Genomic DNA, 15,789 nt, shown 5'->3' on the forward strand with positions numbered 1-15,789 from the left:
TAAGAGAGGCTTGTGTGGCTAGGGGTGGCATTTTGCATGCAAAATGCATGCAAAATGCCCCGAACCTTCAGGGGCCAATCTCCTACCGAAACGTTTTCTGAATGCTGAAAATTTTTGGTAATACTGAAACAGAGATTACCGAAACGATTCGGCCAGTGTTTTCAATGAAAAAACCTTCTCCCGGCTTTCTGGGAGTCTGGGGGGCTATTTTCTGTCCGAATCACACCAAACTTGGTGGAGACCTTCTACTAACTCTCCTCTAACTACGCCCCCAAGTTTCAGAAAGATTGGACTTTGGGGGGGACATGTTATGCCCCCCCAAACAAGGTGCCCTCATCCTCCTACTCTCCATGGTTCTCTATGGGGAAAAACAAGTAATCTTTCTAGGTGGCTTGGGGTGGCATTTTGCATGCAAAATGCCCCCAATCTTCAGGGACCCATCTCCCACCTGTCCTCCCATCCTCCACCAAGGCCCAAGCTGATCCCACTTGGGGGGCATTTTATGCCCCCCCAAAGGTGGTTCTCCTGCTTCACCACTTTGTCTTTCTACTGTGGGGAAGACTTCCACACTGCAGAAACACATGGGATCGGGGTTGCCAATGGCCACAACCACAGTCCACCTGCACCCAAACTGCCAAATACCACACACCCCTCCCCAAAACCTAAACTCCCCTGTCCTGTGGCCAGGCACTTTCTATTGATTTCTGTTATGGGAAAATCTCCCACAACAGGAACCCATGGAATGTGGCATCTATGGCCACAGGCACAGTCCCCCTTTTAAATCCACCTCTCCCCCCACAGCCCCACACTGACACAAATACACCCTCCCCAACATTCCCATACCAGCCACTACCCCAGGAGCAGGCTGGCCAGCCGTCCCCCATTGTTCCCTGTGATGGGAACTTTTAAACTCTTTCCCAGGGCAATTATACACAGCCCAGGGGTGCCACAATGGTGGGCACACTCCTGAGTGCGAGCTTGTCCCTGTAAAAGAGCACCTCTGAACCACAGACACCCTCTCCCAAATTCCCTCACCACCTACAGAGATGGCTGGCCACCACACAAAAATAACAGTCCACCACACAAAAATAACCCAACTCACTTCACATCAGAGAATCACCCATACACAATTGCTGTCAAAAACGGTGAAGTGAGTTGTGTTATTTTGTGTAGTAGACTGCTTTCATGCCCTGTTGTGCCCTCCTACTATGTAACCTAAAGCAGTTAAAGAAATAAAGTGTTTTTGATAGAAATTGTGTTTTAGGTGATTCTTTAATGTGAAGTGAGTTGTGTTATTTTTTTTGTAAGATACTGCTAGCATGCACTTTGGTGTGCCCTCCTGCTGTGTAACCTAAAGCTGTTCTAGAAATATAGTGTTTTTGACAGCAATTGTGTTTTTGTGATTCTTTAATGTGAAGTGAGTTGTGTTATTTTTGTGTAGGGGAATGCTGGAATGCCCTTTGGTGTGCCCCCCTGCTGTGTAACCTAAAGCTGTTCAAGAAATATAGTGTTTTGACAGGAATTGTGTTATTGTGTTTTTGTGATTCTCTGATGTTAAGTGAGTTGTGTTATTTTTCTGTGGGGGGGACTGCTGGTGTAATGTGTTATAATGCTTTGCCTACTTGTACTTGGAAAGTGAGAAAATATTTTTAAAAAAACTTTATTCAATGTGTGTTTGTGTTTTATTCTTTGTTGTGCAGTTGGTTCGCATCATAGGGAACAATGGGGCTGGCTGGCCATGGCCAGCCATCTCTGTAGGTGGTGAGGGAATTTGGGGGAGGGTGTCTGTGGTTCAGAGGTGCTCTTTTACAGGGACAAGCTCGCACTCAGGAGTGTGCCCACCATTGTGGCACCCCTGGGCTGTGTATAATTGCCCTGGGAAAGAGTTTAAAAGTTCCCATCACAGGGAACAATGGGGGACAGCTAGCCAGCCTGCTCCTGGGGTAGTGGCTGGCATGGGAATGTTGGGGAGGGTGTCTTTGTGTCAGTGTGGGGCTGTGGGGGGGAGGTGGATTTAAAAGGGGGACTGTGCCTGTGGCCATAGATGCCATATTCCATGGGTTCCTGTTGTGGGAGATTTTCCCATAATAGGAATCAATAGAAAGTGGCTGGCCACAGGACAGGGGAGGTTAGGTTTTGGGGAGGGGTGTGTGGTATTTGGCAGTTTGGGTGCAGGTGGACTGTGGTTGTGGCCATTGGCAACCCCGATCCCATGTGTTTCTGCAGTGTGGAAGTCTTCCCCACAGTAGAAAGACAAAGTGGTGAAGCAGGAGAACCACCTTTGGGGGGGGCATAAAATGCCCCCCAAGTGGGATCAGCTTGGGCCTTGGTGGAGGATGGGAGGACAGGTGGGAGATGGGTCCCTGAAGATTGGGGGCATTTTGCATGCAAAATGCCACCCCAAGCCACCTAGAAAGATTACTTGTTTTTCCCCATAGAGAACCATGGAGAGTAGGAGGATGAGGGCACCTTGTTTGGGGGGGCATAACATGGCCCCCCAAAGTCCAATCTTTCTGAAACTTGGGGGGGGGTAGTTAGAGGAGAGTTAGTAGAAGGTCTCCACCAAGTTTGGTGTGATTCGGACAGAAAATGCCCCCTCAGACTCCCAGAAAGCTGAGAGAAGGTTTTCTCATTGAAAACAATGGCCGAATCATTTCGGTAATCTCTGTTTCAGTATTACCAAAAATTTTCGGCATTCAGAAAAAGTTTTGGTAATACTGAAAAAACCCGAAACGGCCCTGATTCAGTAACTTTAACCTAATTAGATTACCGAATTGCACACCCCTAATACTCACAAGAAGATTTAGGATGGGGTATGCCACAATTGGAAAGCTATTATGAAGCGTTCCAAATAAAGATGTTGATGGAAATTGATGGAAAAGGCTTGGATAAATGGGTGAGATAGGAGGACACTATAAATAGAGGAGCAAGCAAATTTGGAATATTTACACAGAAGGTGAAGAATGAAATTAAAAATACAATAGGCCCAAGACAAACAGCATTAAAAGTCTGGGAGAAACTGCAAACTAATTGGATGCCAAGACTTTCCAAATGGACCCCACTAGAATCCTTAAGTGAGGAATTTAAAAATGTTGAGAAAACATTCTGGAAGAAGTTAAAGGAAAAGGGTTATTTTAGAGTGAAGGATTTATACTACACTCAGGGGATATTGATACCAGTACAAGAAGTATTAGGGAAAGTGGGAGAACAATGTTGGCTAAGGATCATGGCTTTATATAATACTTTGAAACAGAGAAGGCTTTGTAGAATACTAAATAAGGAGGATACTCCGCTCGAAAAGATATATTGTATTAAAGAGGGTAATAAGAAGGGTATTGCAAGGAAGATATACAACTTAATGAATAAAGACAAAGATTACATGACTGGGATAATACAAACTAAGTGGGAAAGAGAGGTGAATTTGACAGTACAGGAGATAGACTAATGAAAGGAATATTGGAAATAAAAATAGAAAAATTTAGAGAATTGGAAATGAAATTAATATTGAAATGGTATAGGACACCTTCCCAATTGTCCTATACAATTAAGGGAATGAATTCAAATTGTTGGCATTGCAAGAAGATAAAGGGATATTATGTTCATCTTTGGTGGGAATGTCCTAAAGTAACTGAATTTTGGCAAATGGTACTGGAAAAGATGGAGGATTTATGTAAAGTTAAATTAGAATTGACAGGGAAGGTATTGTTTATGGGAGTTCTGGGGAATAATAAAGTAGATAAGTCTAAACAGGAGTTGTTTAAAACAATGATCATTGCTGCACATGCAGTCATAGCTTATGGCTGGAAGGATGCGGCAAAGTGGACTATGGGTAGATGGAACCTGTATCTATATCAAATGATTCAGTCAGACATTCTGTCCATATTAAAACAAGAAAAGACATGGGAGGATAATATATTAGAGATAAGGAAGAAATGGCTTGGGTATATAAACTGGGTAAGAGAAGGGGGGGGCAACAAAGATACATTTGACAAAATCCAAAGGGTGTGCTTATGGTTGCAAGTATAAAGTATTATTTTCCAATTGGTCACTCATGGGAAGGGGGGGAGGGTAACATAAAGGGGAAAAGGTTGTATTGATGTAGGATTATGTTAATGTAATGGAAGTGACTATGTATGGCTAAGTAAACAAAGACATCAATACAATTTTTAAAAAATGTTATTGGCTGCTTTGTTCTCAAAATCCCTTTCATAATAACCCCTAGTACGGAACTGCATTTTTCACTGCCACTAAACAGTGAGGCAATGTTTTTCTTTAAACTATTTAACACAACACTAAGATCTCTTTCTGGTTTGTCACTGCCTAATTCCTCCCCTATCAGTATATATGCTAAGGCTAAATATTTGCACCAAGAAGAAGCAAAATAGCTAACATTTTACAGATAAACAGATTTAATATGGCCTAAGGTGTTTTTGCCAAGAGTTTATGCCATGATTCAGTTCTTCATCTTTAAAATGCCACAAAACTCTTTTTTTTAATGTTTTGCTGCAGGGCCGGATCTTGGGTCCCCAGTGCCCGGGACAACCCAATTCTGGCTGCCCTCGTGTGCGTGCGCTCCCGGTGCTGCATGATGATGTCACTTTGTGACATCATCACACAGGGCGGCATGCCGCCAGCGGAGCAGCGGCAGCAGCGGCAGCTGAGAGGCTGCCCCTGCCACTTGCTTGCCCGGCTGAGGGGGCAGCTGGCTTGCCACGCGTTCCCTGTCCTGCGGGGCAGGCGAATGGCGTGGGCAGCCTCCCAGCCCTCTGTGCCACTCACTTGCCCAGCAGGACAGGGAGCATGGAGCAAGCCAGCTGCCCCCTCAGCGGGACAGGTGAGTGGTGCGGGCTGCCTCCCAGCTCTCCGTGCCATTCACCTGCCCGGCTGAGGGGGTGGCCAGCTTACTGTGCACTCCCTGTCCTCCTGGGCAGGCGAATGGTGCTGGCGGCCACTCAGCCACCCGCACTGCCGCCAGCGCGCTTCCGGTGGCTGGCAGCTGCGCCCGGTGCCCCCTCTTTGGCAGCGCCTGGGGCAGACTACCCCCCCTGCCCCCCTCGATCCAGCCCTGTTTTGCTGTAACAGAATAACTGTTTTTACTTCAGTGTGAACGACTTTACACTTACTGTGGACCTCATTTGCCATTTTGTTGCCCATTCACTTCGTTTGGAGAGATCTTCTTGGAGCCCTTCACAGTCAGCTTGGGTTTTCACAATCCCGTTAAATTTGATGTCATCTGCAAACCTGGTTACTTCAATGCTCACCTTTGAGTGCAAATAACTTATAAAGAAATTAAATAGTAATGGTTCTAACATAGATTCTCTGGAGGACCCAACTTACTTTGCTCTGTCTCAAAAAGTAGCTTGAGAGCTTACCCATGGGCTATATTGCTGCCAGGAGGCAAGGCTCGGGCAGAGGGCTGGCTTATGCCTACAGTGGAAGCCCCAGGAGGGTGGAGTGAGGAGAAGTGGAGAAGGGATCTGGTGGTATGCCCATATGGTACTACACCTCCTGCCATCCCATGGTGCTTAGCAGGTGGGCTGGGGAAGGCATGCCATTGAACAGCAGGCCGATCATTTGAAGCAGTTGATCTGTTGCCTTATTCTGTGCTAAAGCTCCAATGGTTGTAATCAATAAAGTTTTGTCCTATTTTCATCCAAGATCAATGTGTAGCTGTGTTATTTACTTAGGCACCAGCCTCACAAATAGCCTATATGGTAACAAGTATCCATTTATTCCTTGTTCCCTCCTTCATGTTGGTTAACCAGTTACTAACCACTAAGGATACCCCTCTTCTTACCTCTCAAATAAGTCACACTTGCAGTACAGTCTTACCTAAGGGTGTGCTCCAAGAGAAAAAATGTTTTTGTTGTTGATTTTTGGGTGGGATATTACCATTTCAGGATTCAAATCTGTGCTGATTTTTTGGGGTTCTAGCTTTTCAGGACCATAATTTTCAATGGGGAATATATTTGAGGATCTGGAGCAGCTGTTTATAAAGATAATATCACCAAATTTGCACAGAACATAATTACCCCTCTAATCTAAACCCCCCCCCCCAACTTTTCAAGCACATTGAACAAAGTGGTTCAATTTTACAAATCCCCTCAGTCAGCACCTCTCTGTGCAGGCATACTTGCTCTGTTGATTCCTATAGGAGGGATATGGCAGTCAAGCAGCAGCCTCGCAGGAGAGCACCAGCCAATCACTGGCATTAAAAAAACTGTCTGCATTAATTTCATTCTTGCACTTACAGTTACTGACTGGCAATATTTTTTTCACCTTTACGCTGAAAACTTTGTGTTTGCCATCCTTCCTTGCTGTTGTATGTTTGCTTTCACAAAGTTAATAAGGAAGGAGGGAAGGAGAACTGCAGCTCAGCTATTATTTCATATGGGGGACTTTTTCAGAGGGAATAGAATGGCTGTTTTCAAACAAATGACACTAAAATTGCAGGGGAGCTACTGCTGCCTGTCCACTAAATACCCCCAAAGTTTCAAGTAAGTTCCAGAACAAGCTGCCATCAACCATCCTATTTGCAGAGGGAAAAATGGCCTCCTCCCCACAAGGGAGGAAAGGAAGGAGAAGGAGCAAGCCAGAACTGCAGCTCTACCAGGACCTGTGCCTACCTTGTGCCATTTGGGAGCTGCCTTCCCCAGACCACTGCCTGAGAAACTCAGAGAATCAAAGGAAAACTGGACACTGTATTGTCGAAGGCTTTCACGGCCAGAGAACGATGGTTGTTGTGGGTTTTCCGGGCTGTATTGCCGTGGTCTTGGCATTGTAGTTCCTGACGTTTCGCCAGCAGCTGTGGCTGGCATCTTCAGAGGTGTAGCACCAAAAGACAGAGATCTCTCAGTGTCACAGTGTGGAAAAGATGTAGGTCACTTGTATCTACTCAGGAGGGGTGGGGTTGAGCTGAGTCATCCTGTAAGAGTTTCCGTCTAGAACAGGCCGTCTTACGTGAGAGAATCCACACTACCCGCAGAGAACTTGCTGCCACAGACAAGGAGCTATTTTGCTTACATATCAACACCAGCCATAAAATGAGAAGTCAGGATTGGGACAAGGTCGATAATCTCACCTACAGGAAGATGGAACAAGTTTTTACCAACCACACATCCAGACAGAAGCAGAAGTTTAACAAACTACAGGAAAAAAGACAAACAAGCCCAATGCTTGACAATGCACGCATTGTCATCAATCTGACAGACCGTCAACTCTCACCAGAAGAAACCTCCATCTTGGCAAAGGGAGGAAACTTTGCAGTCACCCCCACCAGAATTCCTGTGGAAGACATCATTGCAAATGTAGAAGCTGCCATTTGTCATCTACCTGAAGAGGAAGCTGAGGAAATAAGAGGAGAGACAGCCAGGATTCTATGAAAGGCAAAGCTTCCCACCAGCAATATAACACGCAAGGAGAGAAATGCCATCAAGACCCTCAATGCAGATCCAGACATCATCATTCTACCAGCTGATAAAGGCAATGCTACAGTGATCATGAAAACAGAGGAATACAAAAAGAAGATTAAGGAACTCCTGGACCCCTCCACCTACAAAAAACTAAAACGAGATCCCACGTGCAAAATCACCAGGCTAAGAAATGCGCTGATCAAGAATTCCTCACTACATCCCGACACGCACAGAAAACTATGCAAGACTGAAGCACAGCTACCTAGACTATATGGACTCCCCAAAATACATAAGGATTCAGTCCCACTCCGACCCATTGTGAGTGCCATTGGTTCACCGACATATGAATTAGCTAGACATCTGGCAGATCTCCTGCAGGACCACATCGGGAAAACCTCGTCTTACATCAAAGATTCAGCAGATTTCATCAACAAAATCAGTTCTCTGAAACTCAATCCACAAGACATACTTGTCAGTTTTGATGTTGTATCCCTGTTTACCAAGGTTCCAGTAAAAGACACTATTGCACTTATTAATCAGATTTTCCCAGAGGATGTAACAGCTTTATTCCACCATTGTCTGACAACCAGTTACTTCCAATGGGACAACGAATTCTATGAACAGATGGATGGGGTGGCCATGGGGAGCCCACTCAGCCCAGTTATAGCAAACTTCTACATGGAACATTTTGAAAAAACAGCTCTAGAATCAGCACCCCACAAACCTAGTGTATGGTTCCGGTTTGTGGATGATACATTTATCATTTGGAGCCATGGGGAGGAAGAATTGATGGGGTTTTTGAATAATCTCAACAACATCCACCGAAACATACAATTCACAATGGAGAAAGAAATCGAGGGAAAACTCCCATTCCTGGATACCTTGGTCATCCGCAAAGCAAACTTTCAGTTAGGTCACAAGGTCTACAGGAAACCAACTCACACTGATCGGTACTTACACAAAAACTCCAATCACCACCCCCGACAGAAAAGAGGCATAATGAAAACATTAGTGGATCGTGCAAGACGGATATGTGAGCCGCAGTTTCTCAATGAGGAAATTAATCATCTAAACCACGCACTTCAGGCAAATGACTACTCCAGAAATGAAATCCGAAGAGCAATCAAACCCAGGATGAACCAAACAACCAAGGAAAAACAGTCTCCTACAGGAAAAGTGGTTTTGCCATATATCAAAGGAATTACTGATCAGATGGGAAAGCTTATGAAAAAGCATAACCTTCAAGCAGTATTCAGACCCACCCGAAAAATACAACAGATGCTACGATCAGCAAAAGACAGTAGAGACCCCCTCACCTCTGCAGGAGTATACCGTATACCCTGCAGCTGTGGACAAGTTTACATCGGGACCACAAAGCGTAGCATCCAGACAAGAATAAAAGAACATGAAAGACACTGCAGACTTGGACAACCTGAAAAATCAGCAGTGGCTGAACATAGCCTAACTCAAACAGGGCACAGTATCTTATTCCAGGACACCAAAATACTGGACAACACTTCCAACTACTTTGTCAGACTGCACAGGGAAGCCATTGAAATTCACAAGCATAAGCAAAACTTCAACAGGAAAGAAGAAACCTTAAGAATGAACAGAGCATGGTTTCCAGTTTTGAAAAACACCAGGCTAACAAAACATTCTATCCCCGACAATAGCCCTGCAGAGAAGATTAGCACATCAAGTACCAATCCATATGCAAAAGAACCTCCTCAGGATACAGTGAAGCCTCCCGCCATTAGCATTCCACACCCTGGGAAACTCTTACAGGATGACTCAGCTCAACCCCACCCCTCCTGAGTAGGTACAAATGCCCTACATCTTTTCCACACTGTGACACTGAGAGATCTCTGTCTTTTGGTGCTACACCTCTGAAGATGCCAACCACAGCTGCTGGCGAAACGTCAGGAACTACAATGCCAAGACCATGGCAATACAGCCCGGAAAACCCACAACAACCAAAACTGGACACTGCTGCTGCTGCTGATAAGCATCTGAACACAAAAACCAACACAGATTTTGCATGTGTATGTGTGTTTTTATAAAGCCTAAGAATCCTGGATTTGTGTAACTGTTCAAAAAATTACAGTAATGACCTGAAACAATGATTTTTGTGTATATTTCTGGCTTGGGGATTCTAGCCCTAACCAGAGTTGAACCTGGTTTTGAAAGGTATAATTCTGCTCAGGACAGTATTGTAAGTGATTTCTGTAACCTGGAAAAAGGCAGGTAATACAAACTGAAATTTCTCACACAGCTTTTAATCTTGGATGATCAGTGTAAATGATTATGGAATGGCAGCTTTGCTGGGGGCAGATTATTGGTCTGGAAGTGTGTTTTGGCAAGAATGATTGGGTAGTGGGTTGAGAGTGAGATTCACTTTCAATTCAAACAGAAGAGGGGTTATATCTTCTGAGGAGAAGTTTAATTTCTGCCCAGTTTCAAAGGGGTTTTGGCTCTGAGGAGGACCCCAGGTCTGTTGTGAAGGGGAAATGGTTTTAGACTACTCAGGAGATAGAAATGCCTTCTAGTTTCAAGAAAGGAGTGAGTTAGATACACAAAGAAAGTTACAAATTCCAGAAAACCTGCACTGTCATAGGAAATTTCCTGAAAAAACATAGTTGCTGTACCTAAATTACGAAGTGAGACACCTCTCACTGTTATGAATATATGAAAATAAGCTTCAAGGATACTGTTTTGCCTGTTGCACAATGTATACGTGTACAACAAAATTTTATCTCCACATTTCCATCCCCTGACTACACTTACTCAATCCCTGCCTGTTAAGAGCCAGTTTGGTGTAGTGGTTAAGAGCGCGGGACTCTAATCTGGAGAGCTGGGTTTGATTCTCCACTCCTCCACTTGAAGCCAGCTGGGTGACCTTGGGCTAGTCACAGCTCTTTGGAGCTCTCTCAGCCCCACCCACATCACAGGGTGTTTGTTGTGGGGATAATAATAACATACTTTGTAAACTTCTCTGAGTGGGCATTAAGTTGTCCTGAAGGGTGGTATATAAATCAAATGTTGTTGTTGTTGTTATTACAGGCAACTCTCAGGCAACTTCCTTCCTTTCTTCCTTCCTTCCTCCTTCATCTCCTTCACATGCACACACCCACAAGGTTATTTCTTTTTTAATGTTATACAATCTCTAGTGCCATTTCCAACAAAAAGGAAAAGGGCTCCTGCTTTTCCCCATCAAGTTCCTGGGCTGGCCAAAATTATATCTGTGTGTCATGGTGGAACAAACAAACTTTCAAAACCACAAATATTAACACACTACTTAGGGCTGCTCAGCCAGAGCAGGGTAACTGAATTTTGGCAGGAAAATCTGCCTCATGGTGGGGAGAGTGAGGAGGGGGGGTGTCTGTCATAGTATGCATGCATAAACACTTAGCTGTGCTCTCTGAATTGTTCTGCTTTACTTATTTATTCTACATTGCCAACACTTGAGATATTATATCTATGATAATTCTGTGATTCTATATTATTTAAAACAAAGAATGAAACTTTTCTGAATGAATGTCCTTATAAGGACCTCTGTACATGAACCTCAGTACTGGATATATATCAGTACAGATGTTAATATGCTCTGTCAGATTACTGTGAACAGGAATAAAAGAATACAAACACATGTAACGTAATGTAATGTAATTAGCTTTTACTAAGAAATAGCTTGTGCATGGAATAGTCCCACATCCCACAACACACAAATCAACTATTTGTATGGTTCAAAAACTATTCACCGGTGTTTCCGTTTATCTAGATAATAATGGGAACATAAACTTCAGTGGAAAGAAAGCTGGATCTTTGTTGTACCTAAAGATGACTAATCCAAAATAACAATTTAGGAGACACATGTTCTAATCCTGCATTGTGAACCACTGATTATCTTCTTTTAAAATATTTATGTACCATCCATGGGAGAAAGATACAGACCACTGAAACCCATAGCTGTTTCATGCCTCATGTACTCACTTGAGGTAAACTTTTTATAAAATGACACATAGCCGCTTCTATATTAGTAGGTAAACTTGTCAGGTTGGGTGTATGTGCCTACCAAATGCTGTAAGCCAAAGGTAATGCTGGAAGCCACTCAAAGATGTGTGAAACCTCACAGATATGGTGACATGATCATTTGCTAGATGGAACACTAGCAAATTCAAAAGGATTCAAAAGTTTACTCCAGAGTAGATCTATTGACCTCAGATTATGCCATTTGTACACTGTAGTTAGAAAATATTTTCTATGATCTCTGGGCTGCTGTGAATATAAAATATGACCTTCAGATATTTGTATGAAAATAAAGTATGGAAATAGGTATTTTAATATAATTTCTAACAAAGCAGACCTAAAAAGAGTTTTACCCTACTAAGTCCATAGAGTTCAGCGAATTTACAAGGATGGGACTCTGCTTAGTATTAAGCTGTAAGTCTATATTTCTAATAACATTTATTAAAACACAGAAATAGTAAAGTAGTGTGTCTGAGACCCAAAGTATCACTATAATGCAGACCAAAAACCAGTAGGGAAACGTTTCCAGAACATACTTTGTAGTGTCAGTCATTAAATACAAATACAGTTGAATCTCACCTGTACATTTCTAAGCCAAGGGTAAACTGGTTCCATAAAGTTGTACCAGATCACTTTTTAACTTCAGATCTTTCCAGGAAACAACATTTTAACTGCCTTATTTCAGGTCTTATTTGTTAGTTTCAAGAAGGTGAATACAGCTCTGTTGTGGTTTTTCCTTCATATATGGTTCCTTCCAGACTTAACAAATATGAATTTGAAAAGTTTTCCTCATGTGATAATTATTGCAGTGCTGAATTGTTCCTGGTACATAGAGACAGAAGAAGACAAGAAGTGTCTCTAGTGAGATTCACACATCTCTCATCATCAAATTCAGTTTGGATTGTGCTCTTTTCCTTTTACAGAGCTGTGAATGAGAACATTCATGCCTCCAAGGGAAACGTACAGTGAAATCTTTTTGGATGGTAACTTTGGTCCTAATAAAGACGATATCATCATGAGTACCATTTATTTCACAAAAAAGCCTTTTCAAGCTCTCCCTTTATACAACTGCCTCCCTACTCAGGGACAGACTGGCCCTTTGACGTACCAGGAAATATCTCTATGGACTACTGCCCTGGAGGGCAGCTGAGAGCTAGAAGCAAGCACAGTTAAGCCAAAAGCAATCCAATCTGAGCACCCCTCTGATGCGATGAGCCTGCTCTGCACTCGGCTCAGTTATAGCAACAATAATCAGCATGAGGCAACGGCTAATAGACTTGATGCCCACAGCTGGTCATGCTGGCTGGGTCCAAATTGAGTGGCGCTTGCAGTGCTGGTTCCCAACTTCAACATGGCCTGTTCTTGAAAACATTTAAAATTCTTAGTGTGCCCCTGTTCCTGCCCTTCATTACAGTCACATTCCTGAGAACCCTTCTGCTGTAAACAAACCACTTTCTATTGTCCTTGTTGGGCTTGATTTAAACATGACACTGGCTCAATATTCCTCATACCCAGCATCTTTGAAAATTGGTCTCTCAGCCACTGCGCTCCAAATGTTAGCATGACAAAGATCTATGTTCGAAGAGTATTATTTGTTTGTTTTATTTACAAAGTTTGTAAACCTTTCTGCCCTGACAGGACCAACCTGGCATCTAACAGTTAAAATAAGCATTATAAAAGCATACCATAAAAATTAAAACCAAAACTAAAATACATATTTAAAAACACAGAAAAACAGTAATCAAAACATAGGCTAGGAGAGAGGGATCATTGAGGGAATAACAAATTCTTCATTGACAGAATGTGACAGATGAAAATCCATAGGGAGATAGTCATGACATGTGCTGGTGTGCTAATATTTTATGTACAGTGACTCAGTTTAAATAAGACACTGGATCAGTGCATACTCACATGGGGAAGTTCTTCTGTCCCGCCAGAATCATGTATAAATCAGACCTTAGTCTAACCTTCAAGAGGATACTAAGTCCCTGAAGAGGAAGCCCTTGGAGCTCTTCCCTTACACCAGCTTTGACAATGCCCTGGCCTAGACATGCTCCAGAATAGGTTGCTCAATGTTTTATGTTGTATTTATGCTCTGGCTGGGTTTTTAATGAACAACTTTTCTTGCATTTTATGTTTTCATTGTTTCACTTGAAAGCCACCTTAATCAGAATCTCTGGAGAGTTGGTAAAAAAAAATTCCTGAATGCATGTATATTTTCTTGAGATTCTATTCAAGGTGGGGGGCAAATATTTTGCTCCAAGATGCTGTCATTTGGGCATGATTTACTGCAGACTGGGTAATGGAATATGGCAGATGCTCTATTTCCACCTCCCCCACGGTAGGCAATGCCGGAATTGTCTGCGGTTGAGAAGGTGAGACACTTGCACCCACAATGGAATGCAGCACTGCAGACCAGAAAGGGAGACTGATCTTATTCTCTTTCTCCCCTAAGATACCATGCAGTCCCTAGGGTGTTGTCTTCCTATACGTGCACTGTAATCAGTGACATAACAGACAGAGACAGACACAGAGTATTAAAGTAGAGAAAAGCAAGATATTGGAGATGAGAATATCAGGTCTTTCTCTCTGTTTAATTTTTCTTAAAAGAAACCATGTTGGGTATGTGATTTAGGATTAATCCTTCCCTCAGATGATATTTCCCTCATCAAAATATCTCTCTCTCTCTCTCTCTCTCTCTCTCTCTCTCTCTCTCTCTCTCTCTCTCTCTCTCATGCACGCACACACACATACTTTCAGCTGCTATTTTCTAAAAGGGAAACATGACAAGCCATCTTTTTTAGTTCACTAAATGCATGGCCAAGCCAGACTCAAAATGTAATTGTATGCAAATATCTATTCACATGTACCAAAGGTGGGGTGGGAAGCATCTGTTTTTTTGTTTAAAGTGCATAGATGCGAGAAGCTGAACTCTACTCTTTGTCATGCCTCACCTCACTGTGTGCTGCTTAGGGTTACTAGGTCCCCTTACCCTCCTGGCAGGAGGGACTCAGGGAGGGAACCTGACACTCACCTTTTTAGAAATCTTTGCACTGCTTTGCATGCACACAATCCCAGAGTGGCACAACGACATCACTTCTGGGAAGTGATGCCATCGTGCATGGGCCGGGAGCACTCCGACACTTTGCAGTTGGCTGATTTGGGCCGCAGTGGGCCCACTGCAAAGCATGGGAGTGCTCCCACACACTGGGGGACCCAGGATCCCTAGTGCTGTTTTTTGAAGCATTTTATTCCCTACCTGGCTCACTTCCAGGATCAGAACTCAGCTGACAGAGGAGTGCTTCAAATACCAGAATAGGTGGGAGATTCCTCTGTTGATGGTTATACATCATTTATTCCCACTACACCATACAACTGTTCTGGATGACTCTGGTCAGGTCTGATTCAGATATAGGCAAGCACTTAAGAAGCCCTGAGCATCCAGTAAGCTTTCGTATATCAAATCATTTACCTCCCGGCTAGAGGTACACTACAAATAATGTCTTAGGTTCATTACCGAGTATTGTACACAAGTAATACAATAATGAAGTCTCTGCTTCCATTTTAAACCTTTTTTATTCCAAAATAATTATTCAGTATTAAGATATTAAGATCAATCAAGAGAAAATCATAACATCCATTATAACTACATAGATCATTAAAGGTGTGCAAAGAAGGATCTTACACAAAGATATGAAGGTCACAAGCATGGAGCCCCTTCTGAGAATAGCCTTTTGATCAAGTTAGCTTCTCATATTTATGGGGTTTCAGAATCTTCTCTTAACAACAGCTGCTTCAAAGACCCAAATTCTTGGCAAACCTATTATCTTAGGACTTTATGCACCAAACAAGGTTATCCATATTTGACATCTTCATGAAACAAATTGCAATGGGTAGTTAATTCTTGCTACTTTTTGTGGAGTTAGCGATTACAAGTTTCTCATGCATCTAAATATCTTTTGGCCCACCACCAGTATGTCTATATCATTGCCAGCTTCTACATTCCTTCCATTTTCAGATACTCCCTGTACCTGGGCCTTGGTATATTGTATATAGAATATGAGTTAGATAGCTTTTCTAATCTACCCATGGCAATAGGACTGTGTAACTCAATTGTTTTATGCCCCTTTCCAAGGCTGTTAGATTCTAGGCCTCTAGAGTCCCTTTGGGGCCTGTCCAGTTATGAATCTGGGCTAGAGATGGGCACGAACAGCAATATAAACAAAAAAAAGCCACAAACAGCCCAATCTGCTGTTCGCGAACAAGCTGTTTGTGAGGCCCCATTCTAAACGAACAGGTGGTCATTGCAAGCCTCGTTCATTGCTGTTCATCTTGCTGTTCGTCAAGCCAG

This window comes from Eublepharis macularius, chromosome 1, assembly GCF_028583425.1.
Source record: "Eublepharis macularius isolate TG4126 chromosome 1, MPM_Emac_v1.0, whole genome shotgun sequence".
Taxonomy (NCBI): Eukaryota; Metazoa; Chordata; class Lepidosauria; order Squamata; family Eublepharidae; genus Eublepharis; species Eublepharis macularius.